Here is a 24,084-nt window from a genome sequence, read left to right as displayed (position 1 = left end):
AACGGCAATAAATACGCTTCTGTACCAGTGGGGCACTCTGTGCATCTAAAAGAAAAGTATGACAACATGGCTTTTATACTTGATAAATTGAAATATAAGGAGTTTGGATGGCCTATCTGTGGTGATCTTAAAGTCATCTCTATGGTGCTTGGACAACAAGGTGGCTATACGAAATTCCCCTGTTTCCTATGTGAGTGGGATAGCCGGGCAAAAGCACAGCACTGGAGCCAAAAAGTGTGGCCAACGAGAACTTTGAAGGTTGGAGAAAAAAATTTTCACTTTGAGTCTTTGGTTGATCCCAAAAAAGTGCTTTTACCCCCACTTCACATCAAGCTTGGACTGATGAAGCAGTTTGTCAAGGCATTGCCAAAAGATGGCGAAACGTTCGAGTACCTTGAAAAGAAATTCCCGGGACTGTCTGAGGCAAAGTTAAAGGAGGGTGTTTTTGTTGGTCCGGACATTCGGAAACTAATGAAAGACAATCAGTTGTGATGGTGATGAAAGCTGAGAAAAAGACGTGGATATTATTTAAAGAAGTTGTGTGTGAAGTTTTTGGGGAACAATAAGGACCCGGATTATGAAGAAATTGTAAATAAAATGTTGAAATGTTTTAAAACCTTAGCGTGCTCCATGAGCTTGAAACTTCACTTTTTGAACTCCCATTTGAATTATTTCCCAGAAAACCTTAGTGCCGAAAGTGAAGAACAGGGCGAGAGGTTCTACCAAGACATCAAAGAAATGGAACGGAGGTACCAAGGACGATGGGATGTGATGTGATAGGAGACTACTGTTGGATGCTCCATAGAGAACTTCCAGACATCCCACACAAACGGAATAGCTCAAAACGGAGTTTTGAGGGAAAAAAATTTAGATATTATAAAGAATTATAAATCCTTATTGTATATACATATTATTTTTATCAAATTGTATTTAAAAAATTAAATAAACCACTAGTAATATATATTTATTTTTCATTTCAAAATGCATTTTTACCTATATGTACTGCGGGTTTTGCATAACTTTCATTTTCATTTTGCGGAAAATCCCTACGTGCTGGAAAAAAACTGAGGGCATATTTGGACTCAGCGCACCAAAATACATACGATTCACCCATTACGGTGAAAAAAACTATCAAAAAGTGTCAATTTGCAGGCCTGTGTTATTTATGATAGTTGCACTTGATTGCACTGGCTTCGGGCATTGGGACTTGTGGTGTTCTTCCAATAAACAAGCAATGTTTCTGTCAGTAATGAAGATATTGTTGTAATACAAACCACAATTGTCTTAACACCTCGTGTGCTATGTTTCAGAATAGTGCAGACAGAACTGTCCGTGTCCATTGCTTGTGAGAATATATTCCAAAGCTCTGCAATAAAGTACTAAGTACTTACTCGTATCTCACGATAATTAGCGGCTTTACAATATACCCGTTATGTCTTGGGTCAAATAAAGTGTTTGTCCGTTTCACAGTAACTTATACAAACACAATGCGTAAGGAAGAATACTAAATTGCACAACGCGTTGAATGGAATAGAGCTATACCCCGATTACCGAGAAGGAATCATTTCCAAGTGAAAACATTTAATGTAATCAGCTAACAAAATGTCGTATTCCCGCACACAATTTGTTTATAAACAGTAATATATTTCTTCAATAGTTTGGGGTATCATTGTGGTTATTATTTGAATCAAATTAATTTACACCACCTGTTAATTTTCATTATCCAGATGAAGAAGGCTTTAAAATATGTTATTTTTTATTGAAAAGTGGTGTAAACAAAGTATTTCATTTATATAAAAGTAATATATTTAATTACAATTACGAAAATGTATAAAATACAAAAGAGGTGCAACTCGATAACATTGTATTGTGCGTGCATATTAAAGGTATGTAAACAATGACGTGGTTTTAAAGGAATTTGAAGAAAAATCTACTGTCCGGCGTGCTTTATGTACCCACTTCAAATGATGTTTCCATCATCCTTCTATTCCACAAAATCCCTCTCAGTCCTTCTGGTCAATCTTTAAAGCTCTTCCTCAACTTTAACATCGGTCCATTGACTAAAATTCATGACCATCGATGGAGAGCTATGAAAATTTCTTCCATTTCACGCTTCTCGTGCGTCTACTTTATGTTCCATTATGACCAAAATGGGTCTAATATCACACTTGTTGCTACGTAGCAAGCGTCAGAGGTCGGAGGTCGTCGTTTTTCTCTTCTTTAATGTAATATCTCCTACATAATGTAAGCGCCCTTGGCACACGTCGGTTATGATTTGCTTTTTTCATTCAAAGTTCCTACTTACTATCCGGAGCCAATGGAACTATAGCATTCCCAATTGAGTGATAATGCGGGATGGAAGGAAATTAGGGAAATGAAGGAGAACGGGAAAATATAGAGGATGGTTGGGAAAGATGGGAAGTACCTTACTATACCTGTAGAGATAATAGGTCGCTAAACATATCTAAAGCCATATCAAGTAATGAAAATCATGATGTGCGTTAATTATTAATGCGTGAAATCAGGTTTAATAAACTTGTACTTTGCTTTGTGGGTACCTATCAGTAATAATAAAATTATTTTATTTTAATTAATTAATAAATCTTTTGTATAATTTATATGTAAACAGATATCGTGATTTTTTAAGTTTACTAACGGTGTTCATTCAAACGGTTAATTTCTGTTCGTTTCTCTGATTTGTTAACAATAACAATATTATAAATAAAATTGACAACACATACTTGTTTTCGACAGGCAGTTGTTCTGAGGAAAGTATTTTAAAAATAATTTTAACATTACAAATCCTACAATGTTTTATTTAATATCCTGTGACTTTATCGGGTCTGCAATAGTATAAAATAAAATTAAAATTAATTTAATTATTGATTAAATTCATAATTTTTTGGTAATGTACACTACACCTCCCTTGTCCGGCATTAGTAAATTTGCAAAACCCACGCGACGACAATTGACAAAGCCAACGCATAACATTTTCTCATGTGAAATGTAAACAGATTTTGTATCTTCATTACTATTGCTTTACCGAACCTCGTTCACAAATATTTTCCATCCAACTGCCAAAAATAACACGGCCGTTGTAAAAAATGTACAAATATCAACATTGTTATTATCACGAGTTTTGGGAGTGCCGAAATGTTTTGCTTTTCTCTCAAATGTCGGCAGGAAAAAAGTTTAAAAGCATTCCTTTTTTCTATACGAATTTACGAGCATATTATGAACCTGTTTAGTATAAGAGGAATATCATGTCAAACGAAAGACTACCTCATTTTTTAAACAGAATGTCATAAATGTATTTATACACGGAAAATACTTCCTGATAAAAAATATCGCTAATTTATTAAAAATCTCTACAAATTATTCGTATTCCAGTTAAAATAGGATTTTAGGTCATTTTCGAATGAATTGATAGGTATCCTAAAAAAACTTTCAGCAAAATATTAATGTTTTTGTCACAATGTCCAAACACGTGTTCAGTCCTCACATTTTTGCATTTCGTCCGGATATATTATTAAGAATAACGCAGGTGGATAAACACGTGTTCCGATATTGTTACGAACTTACCAATACTTTATCAGGAAGCGGCTTACAGTCCCGTTTTTAAGAGAATGATTAATAATTTGAAGAGATTTTCAATAAATCATCATTTAACATTTTTCTCCTTGTAATCTATTATAAATTGATAATTTTAGTATTTTTCTAATTTTCAACCGCGAATTGTAATTTAAACCATTTACCTCAAAAATAAGAAACAAAAACACTCGAATGGTGAACTATAGTGTCATGAAAATTCAACTTTTATTTGATGATTTTTGATTAAGAAAAAAAATGGAAGAGTATTGAAATCTCTGGTGAAGTCGGGCGGAAAGACTTAAGTCTAAATTCTGAATAAAATACTAGTTGTAAATCTGTCTGTGCAGAGAGAGAAACAAAAGCGCGTTTTACTTTTACAATAAGCATGTTTTTACCTGTCACAGGCGACACCTATATATTATAGATATGTAAAAACACACACGTATTAGAATGCAATATTGTATTAAGATTTCAAAGCAATCGGTGATGAACTTTCTGAAATTTAAGGTTTTGAACAAATGTACATTTACATTTTTATGTATATAAATACATAGAAGATTGTAGTTCAAAGAATAGCGTTTCTGATTGGTGGGCTTAGCAAAGCTCTGATAGCCTGGTATGGAAAGTATATTTATTTCTGTCTACCCGATCGATCAGCGGCCATACTAAACTTGCAGTCTGCTATAATAATTGCAGTCATCACTGCGCGCGTTCGGCTAATCGCCCGCGCTGAATTCATTCCCTTCGCTTCGGACGTGTGTCGAACCCGGGGGCCTTATTGATTGCTCCGTGGTCAATTCCCGTTTGCTCTCACTCCATTGATATTGAATTTACTCGGTGAGACCACCTAAGAAAACTATCGACTGAATTCGGGCATAACTGGTAGTTCTGTGAACAGCAGACCGGACGTCCATAGAAGTATAGAAGTATCACCAAAATTTCCACTGAAATCATAATATTTTTAAGCAGATACTAAGGATTTGTTGTTTCATAGAATTTGAACAATTCATCAAATTTCAAAGTTTTTTGTGAGTTCTGTGAACGTCCTATTCAAATTCTGTTATTATATAATTCTACTATAGGCCAGTTACTTGACAGTACTAAAATAATAACAGAACTTGAATAGGACATTCACGTTGAAATTTGAAGAATTGTTCAAATTCTCTGAATCAACCCGTCCTTAAATATCTACTTTTGAATGTAGCTATAACTTTGTAGTTATTCATTACAAATAATTGAAATAATATTACTTTGCTTGAACCACTATAGTTTTTATATCAAAGCCGACCGGTTTCGGAACAACCGCTCCTTCCACAGGGCAAAATATGTTCTAACGTAACACAACGTAATACAAAATAATATTCTCTATTTGTGTCTGTTTTGTCTCTTGCCTTTCTTTTTTTCTATTTGTCATTTGTGTGAGCTTTTAAGTAATTTTATATTTTTATTTGTTTTATTTTTCAATCTTTTACAAATATACAAATGAATGTATGTGTTCCTATTTGTATATTAACTGAGTTTTTTACCTACTTCGTTGTACATTTTACGTAAGTAACATTTTTATTTAAAACTAGCTGACGTGTACCCAGCGTTGCTCGGGGTGATGAATACTAGCTGACGTGTACCCATCGTTGCTCGGGGTGATGAATACTAGCTGACGTGTACCCATCGTTGCTCGGGGTGATGAATACTAGCTGACGTGTACCCAGCGTTGCTCGGGGTGATGGATAGTAGCTGACGTGTACCCAGCGTTGCTCGGGTGATGAATACTAGCTGACGTGTACCCAGCGTTGCTCGGGGTGATGGATAGTAGCTGACGTGTACCCAGCGTTGCTCGGGTGATGAATACTAGCTGACGTGTACCCAGCGTTGCTCGGGGTGATGGATAGTAGCTGACGTGTACCCAGCGTTGCTCGGGTGATGAATACTAGCTGACGTGTACCCAGCGTTGCTCGGGGTGATGGATAGTAGCTGACGTGTACCCAGCGTTGCTCGGGTGATGAATACTAGCTGACGTGTACCCAGCGTTGCTCGGGGTGATGGATAGTAGCTGACGTGTACCCAGCGTTGCTCGGGTGATGAATACTAGCTGACGTGTACCCAGCGTTGCTCGGGGTGATGGATAGTAGCTGACGTGTACCCAGCGTTGCTCGGGTGATGAATACTAGCTGACGTGTACCCAGCGTTGCTCGGGGTGATGGATAGTAGCTGACGTGTACCCAGCGTTGCTCGGGTGATGAATACTAGCTGACGTGTACCCAGCGTTGCTCGGGGTGATGGATAGTAGCTGACGTGTACCCATCGTTGCTCGGGGTGATGAATACTAGCTGACGTGTACCCAGCGTTGCTCGGGGTGATGGATAGTAGCTGACGTGTACCCAGCGTTGCTCGGGTGATGAATACTAGCTGACGTGTACCCAGCGTTGCTCGGGGTGATGGATAGTAGCTGACGTGTACCCAGCGTTGCTCGGGTGATGAATACTAGCTGACGTGTACCCAGCGTTGCTCGGGGTGATGGATAGTAGCTGACGTGTACCCATCGTTGCTCGGGGTGATGAATACTAGCTGACGTGTACCCAGCGTTGCTCGGGGTGATGGATAGTAGCTGACGTGTACCCAGCGTTGCTCGGGTGATGAATACTAGCTGACGTGTACCCAGCGTTGCTCGGGGTGATGGATAGTAGCTGACGTGTACCCAGCGTTGCTCGGGTGATGAATACTAGCTGACGTGTACCCAGCGTTGCTCGGGGTGATGGATAGTAGCTGACGTGTACCCATCGTTGCTCGGGGTGATGAATACTAGCTGACGTGTACCCAGCGTTGCTCGGGGTGATGAATACTAGCTGACGTGTACCCAGCGTTGCTCGGGGTGATGAATACTAGCTGACGTGTACCCATCGTTGCTCGGGGTGATGAATACTAGCTGACGTGTACCCAGCGTTGCTCGGGGTGATGGATAGTAGCTGACGTGTACCCAGCGTTGCTCGGGTGATGAATACTAGCTGACGTGTACCCAGCGTTGCTCGGGGTGATGGATACTAGCTGACGCGTACCCGGCATTGCTCGGGGTGATGAATTGACGTGTACCCAGCGTTGTTTCAATGTTAAAAGTATTTGTTTCACTTGGTCGTGCCAAGTGAAACAAATACTTAAAAAATTAACTCCGGCGTCTCCGACTTCATCTACCATTTACTTCATGTAGTATCATGAAATCCACATTGTTACTGTTAAAAAATACATTGAATTGATTTTCATTTGACTCCATTCCAGTGCAGAGATGTGTTAAGTCTTCTTCGGGCGTCTCCGACTTTTTCTTCCATATTGTTGGAAAATCTACATTATATCGACTACGTATCTCATTTCAATGCAGAGATAAGTCTTCCTCGGTCGTCCCCGACATTCGCTGTTGTGTATCATATTGTTACTATAAAAAAACTACATCATATCGAATTTAATTCGCCTTCGTATCTCATTCCAATGCAGATATAATGGGTTAATTCTTCCACGGGCGTCCCCGACTTCCTCTACCATTCAAACAATACACTCTTTCTAATCACTCCCGACACTAATAAGAACTAATTTTAAATTCTCAGGGAAATCAGTCCTGAAGTTTTTAAGTCTAGATGGGATAAACAAACATTAATTTTTATGTATATAGATGAGGTATTATACAATTTTCCAAAAGAAAAATCCCCATCTCAATGACAATAAGTTCTTTTTCAATTTTTTCTTCAGGCAGTAAGGTATTATGACATCGAAAAAAATGCCAATAAGAAAGTCCAAATTAACACAATAATGTTTGCAAAATCATTAAAACAAATTTACAGACAGCAAAACGGTTGAGTTAAAAAAGGAATTCACTACACACAGTCACATTATCGACTGAATTCAGATAAAATAGTATCTGCATGATATTCAAAGTATTAAATATAAATTTGGCTTTTAAAAAAATACGATAACAGAAATTTAATATAAATAGAATAAAGCACTGTTATCCTTAATCCTTATGCCTCAAAGTAAAAAAATGATGAAACTTGCCGATTCATACAATTCAGGCATAACTTTATTATAGCAGAAAAAAAATATGTCGCTGCGATCTTTTAAAATATTTCAAGACCACAATGACTCATAAGAAAACAAATGTAAGTTTTAAAAAGCACAGTGGCCCGAAAACATAATTTTAAATTTTTTGAAATTGTGGTATTTCCGAAAGAGATGATTCTAAATCATGTTCTAAGAAAAATTTGTATTCAACTTTTTTATTGAAGATGATTACATGGAAAGAGGTTTTTTGTGTTTCTGAAATTAATGATTCAAAATAGATGAAACAAAATCTAGTTCACGGTTCAAAATTGTAAGTTTTAAAAACGTTAAAAAATCGATTTACATGCATTGTTTTGCCTTGTTTGTTAAAACGAATTGTCGAACTCGAAAGCATGCTCAAATGTGAAGAATATAAATAAACCACTCACTTGAAGAATAAATTTCAAAACGCGGTGAGTAGTAGTATTGCCATAATAATGGGAAAAAATGTAAGTATTCAATTGTATTATGATAATGATTTTCAAAATACTCGTTAACAAAACAACCATATATCTAAATTATTGATTCGATCACATAAATTTAAATACATCGGTTTCGGTCTCTCGTCTTTCTCAAACACCATATATTTTCTTCATCATCTGGATGCCATAGTCCCAATTGCTCCAGGCTTGAGATTCTTGGGCAGTATTCAAATGAACTCACTGAAAATCGAATATAATGAATTCTCCAGACGTGATTACGTGATCAATAATAAACATTTGCAAGAGAAGCGACGGGTGTTTCGGAAAGTCTTATTTTTATTCCAATACGCCTATTTGATTTTTGGTTTCGTTTTCTTCATTGAATTAATAAATTAATTAATAAATATGTAATCTTTTTAGTGGAAATCAAGCTGAAATTCGGCAGACAGACTGGTTGTGGATGACAATGCATTCAATCAACTTTTGGTGGTACTCATGCACACACACGCGCGCAAGCTTGCATTTTTCTGAAATTGTATATTATTATATTTTATAAATAAAAAATTAAAGCAGTTAACATATGAAATATTACGAAATAAATATCAGTAATTTCCAATTAGAATTTGGCTTAGGTGTAAGCGTTGTTGAATCTAAAACATGGGGAGGAAGGTTCTATCATCAGTCAAAAAAAATTAATATATTTTCAAATACTAAATAAATACTTAATAAATTATAATAGAATATATGTAGAAGACGTATTATAGTAAAAAAAACTTTGTCTTTTACGGGTTGATTTTTATTACAATACTAATTATATTTTGCGTATATGTGCATGTCTGTACTTTGAAAATGGCAATCTTGGGTATTCTCTACCAATGGGTGGCATCTCATCATTGCGGACTCAAGTGAAATTGAGCGGAAGACCGATCTCAGGAGCCCGGAGGCTGTGCTTCGGATCTGATTGCTTTTGAAAGCGGGATGAGAAGGCGGCTCTGAATTGGACTAACTAAAAATACACCTACCACCGTACTCTATTTACATTTTCACGTTTGTAATTAACTTTACTTATGACTAAGGCTATGTATATGTATAGTTCCATTATAACGGCATGTAGCAATCTTGATTCGTATGACAATCACAACGTACCTGCAAAAAACATGTTTTTACCAACATAATCTTTATTTCAAAACAAATACGTAGGAATGTAGATGTAAGAAACAAATTGGTTGTACTCAAAAATAAAAAAAAGGCTTCACGAAGAAAAATATCATTTGAGATAACTGTCTTCGGAACAACGACAAAGATACAGGACTTACTAAGGTCTGCAAAGACTAAGTTTCCTCTGGAAACAGATGGAGTGTATAAACTCAGCTGTTACGGATGTGATAAGGTCTATGTAGGCCAGACAGAGCGGACTATCTCCAAAAGGATTTCAGAACACTTTAGAGCTTGTAAACTCGGCCACCCTGACAAATCGGCAATTGCCGAGCATTTGATTGACACCGGGCATTGCTTTGGATTTGTTCCTGAAGTCCTGGGGAGACCCAAAACTTATAGAGCACGGCAGATTACGGAGGCCATTGAAATTCATAAAAATCCCGTAAACATTGATAGAGACGATGGAGCTAAGCTCAATAGTTCTTGGTATCCGGTAATTGACGGTTACACCAGAGCTAAACGAAGAAAACCACTTTAAATAAAAAATGATACGTTAATGTTAGCTCAGAGGGTTGGAGCTGGCAACACGGTATCACAATCTCATACATAAGCTCACACTCCACGAAGAAATTATATTTCTAAATCTGATGTAATGTGTAGAACCTTTGGGGTTAGTTAAAGAAATGTCGTTTAAGCGCCCTGGAGGTGATTTTGCACAAAAACAGCGCTATACAAATCATCTAAATATTATTATTATTTAAATACAGCAATGGAGCCATTCTTATGTAGGTCAAAGGTCACTCAAAGGCTTTATGAAATTTTGTTTTTATTTCTAATGTTATTCATATATTAACATATTGGCCTACGGAAGTACTCGCACTTATCTTTTTACTATAAATTGCTACGCCAAAATATACAATTTTCTCTGTAAAAAAACAACTTATAAATTTCATTATATTAAGTAGATATATTATATCAGTCTTATCCGCCAGAGACAATTTCGTGATGAAATAATATTTCATACTTTCAATTTCCAATAACGCAATAAAAAGGGAACTTCAGTCGATACACGGTTGTTATTTTTTGAGAGAATGATATAAGGATTGTTTTCTTTTCAATTTTCTATCTAGACAATCGATTCAATTACGGTGTGGAAGAAATCATCCATTATTTGTGGTTTTCTTACAAATTATCGATCGATTTTTCGAACATTATTCGAGTGTAATCGATTCGCAATAGTCGAATGGCTATTACGCCGTGCATAACGCAAGGAAATCGAAAGTTTAAAAATAATTCGTTCATGAAGCTGTCAATCAATTGCACCATATTTAATTTTGTTCCAACAGATTATCCAGTGGAAACGTGATGAAATTTATTATTAATATTGTTGAATCATTTCAAATCAAGTAATACAAAAGACTCAATATCGCAAAACAAAAACGTTTACAATTACAGATTATTTTGATGAAGTAAATAAATATTGGTCGTTATTATAATACATTACTGTAAAAATACTCCGCCAGAAAGAGAAGGGGCGATAATTGCAAATGAAAACAGCAGCCCCTGAATTAAAATGCAATTGAGAATTCATCTCAAAGAGGATTGAACGAGATATTATATAACATACCGTTATTATGCTTAGAACGACCACGGCTCAGCACCACTATTCGTATTTAGGTGTGAGATGGTACAATATATTATTGTCCAAAAATAAAATTAGTGTAACCGAAACTGTGAATTATGAACAATTTAAAAAGTTAATTAAGTCCCTAAAATTGGATACTGATATATTGTACCCCTAATTTTCTTACACTTACTCAATTTGTAAAAAATATATATATATATATATATCAATTTAATTGTCTTTAAAAAAACAATTTTTCTAATTTGTTTACCTAATATATTGTACCCTTAATTTCTTCACGCTTACTTAATCTGAAAGAAGATATATTATTTTAATTATCTTTATAAAACACACTTTTCTAATTTGTGTACCTATGTTAATTATTATGTTTGTATTTATATCAAAAGTCTTTGATTATTGTTTAAAAAATCATTAGAACTAAAGGTAAATACTCCTCCCATAAACACGAGCTCCTGGAGCTCAACTTATGGAGTAGTAGAATAAAAAACGAAAAAATTATATATATAAGTCTGCATATTGTTATCATTTTAAATGTTAAATAATTGACAAGTAATAAATAAATAAAAAAAAATTTAAAAAAAATATTTAAATATCTACACTTTGCACAATCTAAACGTAAGATTAGGGTAGATCAGAAAGCGCAACACAACTTAAGTCCAAAAAACACGGCTAAACAAGTATGTACCTAACTGCTCCCAACCCTCTGGAGCCAGTTAGACTAAGACATCCCCAATAGGGTATGTTATGAGGCTGAAGGTAGTGGGGAGAAAAGGGACAAGGAGATGAGAAAAGGAAGGTGGGGAAGTTCCCATTCAGATCTGGTCGCCAAACACGGCCAAAGCCATTACAAGCAACGTTTAAATTCTGAATCGTATTCTTACACCAGGGCGACACTGAGAGTATCTTCTACTACGGAACGTGCCGCTTGTATACTATATATTATTTTAATTGTGAAATAACACAAATTAATCATATACAATTTACTAGCGCAGGTCATGATTTGAACCCGCAATCTCCGGCTTACTAGTAAAGAGCCTAATCCCTCGACCACGGAGGCCGTCAATTTAATAAATAAAAAACAGTACCATCCACTACATAATACCTGCTAAACAAACACACATGCACTCACAAATCAGATAAATTTTAAAAATCTCTCAAATCATTTCCTAGAATGTACTCACCCCGCCCGATAAATTGTATATAATCAAACCACAGATATTGCATAAAGACGTATCATTTGAATCGATTCTTGTAATAATTTCTCAATTAAAACCTCGTTTTATCCATATACTGTTTGCTTCTAAAATAATCATAAAAAAATTTAAAATGTTCAAATGAGAATAAAAGATTTTTCCATTCCAAAAGATCAAATTCAGAGGGGTGGCAATCATTGTGGTAACAAAATACATAAATGTAGGCATTTGCGAGATAAAATAATAACCTTTACAGAGTTTGAGAACGCGACCACAAAATGTTACCGGGAAGTAGTCATCGCTGAACTTTAATAATAGGGGTTGGTATTTAAGTTGGACGATTATGAAGGTCTTTGCGACGCTTAGCGAAGATTGGTGGCTTCATTATGTTGCCGTGAGGTGTAGTTAACAAGTGTTTCATTTAAGTCGGCATTTAATATCATATTATAACGCCGACGTAATCATGATAACGCGTGATGGCGCAAGTCCCATTCCTAATGCTCTTATTTAAACTCTCAAACTTTGATCCTAGATTGCCGAAACTTGGAATGATGGAGATGCATCGGTTTTAGAGTTGCATCTTAGAAGTCTTATATTTATTTCTTCTGAGATTTTAAAAGCATTGCGGGCTTAAAACCCAACATGCATATTACTAATAGTCCCTAAATAAATCTAAAAAAATATTTTAATACCTTTTTTTTATTAAAAAGTGTCTTTTTAACATCACCTCCAGAGCTTTACATGGGAGGAAAATATGTTTTACCTTTAAAGTTATCCTATGACATTAGAGTTAAAAATTTATTCTTTTTCTGTGTGAAAACGTATTACATGTGGCTCTAAATTGAATTAAGATGTTTTTCGTCTAAGTTTGCGTGGGGAGGTTTTTTTTCTTTTCAGAACCGAATAGTAAAAATCTTTCCACTAATTGTATTTTTATTTCTTCTTCAATTTTTTCCTTCCGCCAAAGAACATTTAAAAATAAATTGGTTATGCCATATCTAGTCACTCCTGTGTAGTGTACATTTCCAACCATGTCTCTACGACTTGTTCAAGATACCGCACGGCAGAACTGATGTTCTAGCACGGTGTATCATGACAAGAAGAATATTGATTAAAATTCAGTGAAATGAGGGGATTATTTAATTATATTTGTGTAACCTTAAAATTTTTTTGTATACCTACACATCTTCCGTAATGTTAAGAATGTTAAAACAACAAATCTTGATCTGTAATTGGATTATTTTGTTGTTAAATATTTCAAATTAAAAAAAATGCGATTGGATTAGGAAAGCACGGTGAATGAAGTCTTGTGGTTGCCAAGTGACTGAATGAGTATCAGAATGAGAAAATAATATTTTATTACTTATGCAAGACATATATGTGTCGTATTTGTTTGCCTAAATTTGTTGGACTTGAGGTCACTATTGACGTGCTTTTACCTTTAATTTACACATTATTCTTGTATACTATGGATGGCGTTTGAAATGATCATGACTTGTTACTTAAAGCTTACATGCTTCACGAGCATGAAACAAATATTCAAACTAGTTTCACCGTGAATAATCGATCGGGTAATTTGAATGAGATACTCGTGTTGGTTTCTGCAAATACAAGGAAACGCAAATATGTACAGGTAATGAATTGGGCCAACCAACTGCATCTACTCAGGTACAATAATATAACTGTATTCCCTCCAGGTTTCTAGGCAAGAACCCTTTGCTAACGATTGTCTTCAGAAGTCGTGAGACATACACACGACGTGTTTGCCTATGATTTATTGACTTTAAGATAGTATTATTAGGGATTGTTGCAATAGCGCGCGTACATGTTTAAATTAGAATATTCATGAGTTTTGGAATGGATTTGGACGATTTTAACGGTTTAAAGTTTAAACGACGACCGTTGAGAAATATTATATCACCAATATGAAAATGGGTTACGACTGGTAATAAATAACCGTTAAGGCGATGTACTACGTCGTGTAATATTTTAAATTGAGAAGTTATCAATAACAACCCTTACGTAGATGGCGATAAGGTTTAAACTCCCGCTTAACACCATCCGCTTGTTTTGATTTATGCAAGAAAAAAACATGGCCAAAAAGTGCCTTTTATTTTATTTTCTGGATGTTCAGGCATAAATATTTAAAAATTTTTCGATCATTTTATAAATAACATAATTTGCCACTTTGAACAATAAAATCATAACCGAAAATGGGTTCGTAAGTAGGAGATTTTGAACTTTAAAGAAGTTTTCTTAGGCCTTTACACTATTTTTTTCTAGGCTCATAAAAAGACGTATCTAAAAAATAGTCGATTATTTCAAAGGCCAAGATGTATTCTACTCGCAGTATTTAATTAAAGCATCTGAAATATTTCTAGGCGACCAAATTTTCAAACCAAAAACACACGATTTTGCATTACTACGTATGGCATCGCCTTAAACTTAAATCACTCCCTCCATAAAATAATGGTCAAAAGATTGGATATTGACAATAGAAATTCTGAAAAAGATTTATCATTGAGCGTTATTATTGGCATGGAACTGGCAAAGAAAGGATGAAAGTAGATTGAATGCTGTTGAAATGAGATCCCTGAGGCGTATATGCGGTAAAACCATGTTTGATCGTGTGAGGAATGGGGATATCCGCAAAGAGTGCAAGGCTGATAAGCGTAATGAGTAAGATTAAGAAAGGGACGCTTAGATGATTTGGGCATGTAGAGCGAATGAGCGAAGATAGGAGTGTAAGGAGGATATATGATGCAAATGCGAATGGTAGCAGAAGTCGGGGACGCCCGTGGAAGACATGGCACGATCAAGTGAATTAGATTCTCGAGTCGGGCCATTTCAAGAGTCAGAATAATAGAAGAGTATGTATGAGACGATGTATGAATGTGAATGAGGCATGAAGTGTGTGCCAAGACCGAGTTATTTGGCGGTCCGTCCTCTCTGCCTAAAAGGCGTGATAGTTATTATTGGGTGGTTACTGTGGGTAACCATTGATGTGGTATTTTTTTATTTATTTATTATTCATTAACACACCATCGGGCAAAGGAAATTGACAATTTATGTATGTAAGTGTAACATAATACATAAATTGTTTTACATAACTATATAAAAAAAATAAAAAATTTAATACTAAGATTAACATCAAATCCTTATAATTACACCTGATATTGTAAAATTTCAAATATTAAGAAAGTATGTACATTATACATTCATATATGGATACAATTATTCACGTTTGTTGCAAACCAGTTATACTGGAAACAGGAAAATAATTTACTCCTAAGGTATATAAAAAATAAATATACACTGATGTACTATTAATATACTGATATGTATTATAAAACAGAAGTTTAAAAAAAAGAAAAATAATGTCTGCAGAAAAAAAAACTAATAGGTATTAATATAATATCAAAGTGGTAAACCAACGCAAAACTCGATTAGTGGTGAATATTTATATCAACACATATAAATAAACTGTGCAAAGGTAGAACTCATGATTGAATTCTATACTACTGCAGTTTATGTATTAATAGTATTATAATAGTACTCGTGAAGAATAATGGAATACAATTGTACGATTTTTTAAGCCGAAATTTTATGTAAAGAAAATCAGAACAAGGACAATTATATTACTGCAGAATGATAAAAAATAGACATTCACAAAAAATAATTTACTGCAGCAAATCTTTAATAACAACTTTTTTCTTGATCGGTTACGTAAGTTATCAAATTATGTCTTAATTTTGACAAATTAGTTCAAATTTTGAAGATGATAGTTAAAATAATTTTCTGTTAAAATATTATATTATAGTTAGGTACTTTATCGCTTATATGAATTCTTGACCAAATCAGCTCCAATTTTTAAAATTCCACAAATTCAAATCAAATACGAGTTCGTTGAATCAGGGTTGCAATCACAAAGGAATCCACAATCAAAATTAGTATTTTTGATTAAGCTTCAAAATAAACTGCCATAAAAATAATGTTATGTTTACTGAGAGATTAGGAAATACTTTCACACAGATTCACTTTAACTTGTGGCCCTACGCCAATAACATAATAGTGGTGTCATCAGTTCGCTGAAACTATTTTAGGTCAATGAGCGTGACAGTTATCATAACTTTCGTTTTCGCTGAATTATTCTGTTTAATGACAACGTTTTGTTGTCTTTAGCCATTTTATGTATTATTTTAATGGCGAGTAATTGTAAATCTGTCTGTCAAGGTGATGTAACAATTGCCATGCTTTGGTCTATTTCCCCATAAAACTGTTTTCCGTAAAAGCGATACTTTTAATTGAGCCAACACGATCGGGACTCACGATGGTGGATTTTCTTTCGGTAATTCTGTTAGCGATGTCATTATCGGTAGAGTAAAGCTGTACGCTGTACCTATCGATTTTTCAGCAATTTCCCCTTTATTTCGCAAAATCCACAAAACGAACGAGCGTCACCTCTTTTATACTTGCAAATAGAGTACTTCGACAGTATGGCAGTAACCCACTTAGCTTTAGATAAACTTCCATTAAATGTCTTTATACTACTAGGATAAACTACAATAAGTAGGTACGCCTGCTATCAGTGGAATGAACGGAATGGCACTGAACAAAATTTTAATACAACACGAGCTATTTATTCTGTTTTTAATTTCGACGTAATTTTGTAGTACTTACCTAGATACTAGTCGTTATATTATTCTTATGTAATCATTATTGTGTTAAATATAATGAACGTGAAAAATTAGGGATTACGGGAAATTATAATTGGGGGATTTGTGAAGCTGAAAGTATTCATCAAAATTTGCCTCGAGGATTATTAACTTACAAAAAAAAATGTCCATTTTAAAGACGATCATAAATTTACCTTTTGAATGAACACCGATAGTAAACTTATAAAATTACGACATCTGTAAAAAAATTGAACAATACAAATATCTACACATCAAACATAGAATTATTAATGATAAGAATGATTTATTATTTTTTTATTGTACATATTATTCTTATTTGTATTATTTTACCACCACTATGCGGACATTTGCCTATTTTGGGATTTTTAAAATAATAATAACAATAAATTACAATAAATTTACATTAAATATTTTTTAATCAACTTTATTGCTCGTCTGAATTGTTCTCACAATCAGTTCCAATTTTGAAAATCAAGGCAAATTCGAATCCTAGAATTCCATTAAATCTGAATTACATACAGAGTCACAACGGAAATTAGTATTTTTGATCAAATTATAAAAGCCGAAATCTGAACTGACAATATCCAATAACACAATATATCTAATTCCACAGTGACACCTCAAGGTAATTATCGCCGAACGAACGTATTATATATGTACACCAAAAACCTATTATTCCGCGATCGTTCGAATTCTTCTTTCTGGTCCAAAAAACCACAGCCGTCGAACTTGCACCACTTTCTCGCAATTCGTTCCAAATTGTTAGGGAAATGTAGGAACCGGATAAATGACATTCCGGTAGGAATCAACCATATTCTCATTTCAAGAGCAAACAGTCGCGTTTACCCTGGGATATACAGAATAGATGTTAATCAGTTCAAATAATATTTCGATACGTAAATTCGTTTTTGGTTTCCAATATTTTTGAAAGAATGCGCTTTAAAAAATATCTTCGTCTTGAAACTCTAATGCTTATAAAATTGATAAACAAATCATTTCGATTGATTTCAGGAGAGGAGTTCAGGTCTCTGAGGATTGTGCCATTTTGTTGGAAGAACTCCACCGGACTGCTAACATTACTACATCGGATATTCAAGAGGTATGTCGGAAAGTTGCTCCACATTCGCCTTATTCTCATATCTTACATTGTCAGATATCCAACTTTTCTACTTTTTCCAACCATCTCCGAGATATCTTCTTCTTACCGATGTTCTTTAAAATTAAAAAAAAAAATAACATACCAAACCATCCTAAAAACATTGGCGCTTGATCGAAAAACTTACTGAAAGTTCGAAAACAATTCTTAACCCTTTCACACCGCATTATTGTTTCCACATTTATAAAATATGTAATGCTTGATAATACCTCAGAAAATAATTTGAAAATTTTTGGTATTTAATTTTTTTTTCTAGAAATTATTCTTTGTTAATTTGGATTAACATTGGGAGTCAGAGGGTAATTTTTAAATAGTAACGTAAAATAAACATAACACAAAAGTGATACAAATAACTGTTTCATATCAAAAATGCACCTTTACAATGTAGTGATAATCTCTAAGGTACAAACAAATAACATTTTAACTAAAATTCACTAAGAAATAAAGAAATAATCTAGGATAATAAATCTTTAAAAATTCGTCATACTAGTCGAAAACATGTCCGTCACTACCAGTGTTAATTTGAATGAACATTGAAATTCAATTACAATATTCTGGCAAATGACTGTGAACAGTGAATTGAACTGATGTTATTATTATGGAACACATCTTAATGCGTTAAAATATTTTTAATTCAAGTAGAAAATATTGAAATCTCACCTTGTATTAAGTAATCAATTACGGCAGAAATTCGATGAAACTTACAATCAGCAGATGTCAAAATATTTATCGTTGTTATGGCGGGAATAAGGATTTCAACAAAGCGGAAAAAAATAAACGCCACAGAAAAGACAACAAGCTATAAGAAAAAAAAACATGGCTTTCCTAAATTGCTACCGTTACGGTAAAAAATTTCGCAAAGTTCATGTTAATTTGAATTAACACTGGGGATGAAAGGGTTAAGGGTGAAGGAGAATGAAATTATTGATTTAACTTCTTAGGGCTAACGTTTTATTATGATTTTAAATTATTTAAAAAATGTTAATACTAGTAATTATGCATTTTGATAATATAAAATGAACCTTTGCGTCAATCCTATATAATACGAAACATAATAATGATTTCTTAAGTCAGATAAGCTTGTACTATGATTGTATCTTTATTCGATCTCAGAAACAACAAATGTTTGCTTAATGATTTGAACCATACTAGCGCACAATAAATCTAGAATGTATTTGATAAGATATAGTCCTTAATTGAAACGATAATAATTGTAATCGTACTTATTCATTGTCATGACGTTACCTACAGCAAATGTCGTTTAATTCAGATTAGGTACCCACGGGCGGCCGCCAGTTGCATGCCTTCCCTTAGTTTTAATTGAAATCATTCCGCGACAGGAGACTGGACCTAGATAATAGATCACAGCAGCCCGAGGGCGATCGCGGCGGACTTCAGAAGATACCTGGACATGGACAGCGGTATCGAGAAATACAATACAGTGAGCAGAAACTACTGATGAGGTACAATGCAGAGCTGGCTAAATTTATTTGACTCACGGTGCACTTTACAAATATATATTTTCCTTAGCCATTCTTACAGAAAAACTTTTTCGCTTTTCCGATCCGAAATACTTAAATATCTAAAATACTGATATAAGATGTGGTAATGAGCAAAACGTCGCTGCAAGAAACAAACCTAATGCCACCTACCCATCATTTAATACATTTCCTCTAGAAACAAAGCTTGTTGAAAACTACAGAAACCATTGCGCATTGGTAAGATTCTTGCTACAATGAGGTTGTCCTCTACAACAAAATATCATGTTATTTATAAATTTATCATAATGATGCTTATATATAATTAACACACTGAAAACAGTACTTTTTACATTTTCGGAAAGTACGGAAAATATAACTCTATAACATAAAATTTGGTAATTGCGGCTGGTTGAAAAGCTTGTGACATCACTGTCATTCTAATTGTGGATTGTGTGACGTCACAAGACAATATTGCAAATATTTTACCCAGGTTCACTTTGAAAGCTCATAAAAACCTAATTTTACTATCATTGTACTAATTGTACTCTAATATAATATTTAAATCATAGGAATAAATAGGGTTACAGTCTCGTTCTAATTTTAATTAGTCAAATGGAAAAATTTTAAAAATATTTATGTATTAGTCCCACAAATGATGCTTTCTTATTGCCTTATCCTCCCCTCAGTGCCTTACAATGCCAACGTCCAGGGGGTCTAGCACAGTGAAATCAACGACTTTACAATATACGGGTAAACGATTTCTTTCAGTTCTAACAGCTTAGTTAGTTCACCCCCATTATATAATAAGACATATATTAATAAAGCAGTTATTTTGTATTACAACGAGACTATCCAAACAGTTATACATATTGACAGCTTATCCGATACCGTGGATGCCGCGCTGAAAGTAGAGGCTTTTGTCAACTGTCGGAATCATGATCTGACCGTGCTTGCAAATATCGGTAACTAACATAGATGACGCATTTTGTCAATATCGAATTGACATAGGGCTTTATCGTTTGTCCGTTCTAGACCTCCAGAAGTGGCCAACCCCACCCTCCGGAACCTCTACCAGAGTCTTTCATCTGCTTTCAAAGACCGTATTTCATTTTGTGTTACGTTCTAAAACACCAAATCTATTTAAAAATTAATTTCAACCTGGAATACTTCAAAATAAATCATAAATTTGACAAATCTTTAGTAAGTTGACGACAAAATCTCAAAAGACCCCAGGGGTTAATATAAGATGTAAATAGGTAGGTATGTATGATAATAAGCCCAATTATTTTATATACCCACGAACGAAGTTTCTTAAAGCAAAATTGTATCTGACAAGTCAAAAATTTAGGTCAGTAATAAAATTTACATGATACAAAAGTATGACGTGGTAGAATTTTCAGTTTCTTTGAGGGAGTATGAATTAAATTTGCAATTTTCCAGTCTGTAAGACACTGAATATTTTTCGCCTCGAACTAAAGTTACAAATAGAAATAAAACTCCAACCTTACTCCACAGTAATTAAAATTCAGCATTTATGAAATCTTTTTCTTGAAATGAAGTCTCCGGGGCACCTTTTATCTGCGCAGTAAGAAATGAAATCCGAGACTGTATATTAAGTTCGTTATAAAGATAATCGGCCGGTTTAAAAGGATCCAAGAAAAGTGTACAATTTTTAAGACACTCCTGGTTTTACAGAAGTAAAATTATATTACCTTATTTAGTTTCATGATTTGATTAATGCTATTACAATATGTTTTGATTTCTTTGTAAATATTTCTACTTAATTGAAATAATGGAGAGACCTAGAACAGAAAATGATGTTTGGTTGTGTACAAAAAATTGCAACCCATCTGATTCCCCTCTATGAACGGACTGCTTGCAATCTTTGGAAAACAGATGCCACGAAAAACGGAAAATCTGTAATGGTGCTAATGGACATTTTTTCATCCAGTTTCCATATGGAATTTCTTTTCCTATAGATTCGGTATGAAAAAGGTTCTGTTCTATTTTGGTACCGATTTTCGTACATTTTAAAATGGCATACATCATTTAACACCTGTCACTTGTCATTGTTTTGGATAACCGTATTATGTAGAAATGTTGATTTTTTTAATGAAATACTTCAACGTGTTCAGGAACAACTTTTTGTTTTCAACATAATTTGAAGGTCATACCCATCAATGTAATATAACGTTGAAGAAGAAGATAATACTAATAAATCTAATCGAAACTTGAAACAGAACAAGACACAAAAAAAATATTGTTCTCTTTCATCTTTCGTTTAGATTTCAGTTCAGTTTCAGTGTCAGTGCCGGCAACCCGGGCGTTTATTTAAGGTTGGTTCTGTACAGATGTTTTTTTTTCATTACCCTCCTCACTAGACAAAGTCTGTTCTGAGGCTCTATTTATTAGTAGTATCTTCTTTTTCAACTATAACGTGTGTTTATCACTGATTGCGAACGTGTATTACTGTACAGTATTTAGAAATTCGCATATATTTTTGGTGATTTGTTGACGGCAACGGCAAAGGCCAAAAGTATAGATAGATTTTTTTATTGTAATACCGCAATATATCAAGTCCCAACCGCTCCGTCCAATACTTTCTGGAACCAGTCTACGGTGTCTCTTGTAAGACTGAAAGGAATGGGGAAGTACCTACCTGACTATTGAGATCTGGTTACCAAACATATTTTACAAAAAATTACATTTAAGGGTCATTCTTGGTCACGTGTATCTTATCAGAAAAGAGGACCTCATGAGCCTGATGATGGAGCCACGATTCTTACATTGTTTGGTACAAACGTTTTATTTTACTTTTATTGTTTAAAATATTTACATATTATGAACCTAAGTTTTTTTTAAATTATCTAATTTTATTCATTTGTTCTGCTGTAAAATAAAAAATATAGCGCAGTTCAGCAGGGAAATTGTGGTTATTTTTTATGGCTTTGTAAACATAGTGGTTTTGTGTTTGGTTTTGTTATAAATTGGCTTCCAGTTATCATAAGTTTGTAGCATTCCTGATTTTCTCAGAGGTTTTGTTTTACACCTTTAAAAATAGAAACTTGCTTAAATATATCTTCGATATTTGATAGTGGAAACAGTTTAAAATGTGATTTTGTTGTGAAGTTAGAATATTTTTAAGGTATTACTCGTATGATGACTCTTTGTTACGCAACGTTTTTTATTATTTTTGAATGGTGAACATTCTCCAGGGATATACTGAGAGTATCTAACACTCAACAAATTAATTAAATGAGCCCGTGACTTCTGGATTCGTAATAGAGAATCTTAATCGAAGACGCTTGCAGCCGTAGAAATTATTCAAAAGTCTAGACTGGCAACGTACGAGTAGGTACTATCAACCCGAAGTATGTTTTGAAAAAGCGGGATATAAGATTAGTTATTTTATTTTCAAGCTGTTGGCCAAGAACTTTAGAAAATACGCGTATGTTCACTATGAAGAAGCTCTCAAAATAAAAGTATAAAGCACCTTGCAGCCAGCCGCCTGTTGTTTGTGTGCTTGTCCCGCCTGTCCCGCCTGCCGAGTGCCCGGGGAGCAGAAGGGAGCAGAGGGCAACGGGGCGGTAGCACCGCGGCGGGCAGCTGCTACAGCGGGAAGGAATAACACGAGAAGGGCTCAAGGTACAAACACCGGGTGGAATGCTGAATCCTGTATTTAAAATTATGTTATTTTTACTAATAAATGCGAAAAATAAAAATGACAGGAGTCCGAAAACGTAAATTTCAGTTGAAATTTCTTGTAAGCAAGAACCTTAATTTAAACAAACAAAAAATTGTACAGGTAAATCATTTTATATAAAGAGAATCCTTACTTTTAAAGTGATGCTTTTTAATTTTTACGTGAAAACGCACAAGAGTGCCAACTGTTTCAAACCGTCTGGAGCCAGTGAGACTATGGCATCCCCACTTGGGGTATGTTGTGAGGCTTAAGGTAATGGGAGCGAAAGGAGATGGGTAAGAGGAAGGTGGTGAAGTATCCGGCTATTCAGATCTGGTCACCAAACGATTCAAGTCTGATTAGTGGTCTTACACCAGGGCGATACTAAGAGTATCTTCCACTCTGGAACGTGGCGCAAATATACTATACATTATTTTAAATGAATAATTTGTGAAATAACACAAATTAATCAAATAAAATTTAGTTGCGCACGCCGGGGTTTGAACCCGTGACCTCCGGAGCCTTACCCCTTGACCACGGAGGTCATCGGTGGATAATTTTAATGGATTTAAAAATAGCAATAAATTTCCTTTCGTTGATGGAACAAAAAAGTTAAAAGAAAATTATTGAATTGATAAACTTCGCTCCCAGTATCTTTGGGTATTTGCGGGAATGAGGGGACTGCGGGCGGGTTTTCTACTAGTTCGACCCCCTTTTCTTTTTTTTATGGAAAAAGCTGTCTTATATACATATTATTATGTACCGACTTAGGATGTTCTCGGGTTACCAGGTTTCTCCACAAATAACCGCCTCAGGTCAGTTTTGCAAAAAATTGCGCCACTTTTCTGCGGATATAAGGTTACCGTATCGCATTTCGAAATTACTGGAAGCCCTAATCAATTAAGAGCATAAAATGTTGTTGCAGATATGAAGGGTTATTTTTTTATAATCCAAGCAAGTTCTCAAGTTCCCTCTT

Source organism: Hesperophylax consimilis, chromosome 3 (assembly GCF_061612785.1).
Source record: "Hesperophylax consimilis isolate HC1 chromosome 3, BYU_Hcon_1.0, whole genome shotgun sequence".
Lineage (NCBI taxonomy): Eukaryota > Metazoa > Arthropoda > Insecta > Trichoptera > Limnephilidae > Hesperophylax > Hesperophylax consimilis.
Note: the sequence above shows the minus strand (reverse complement) of the source record.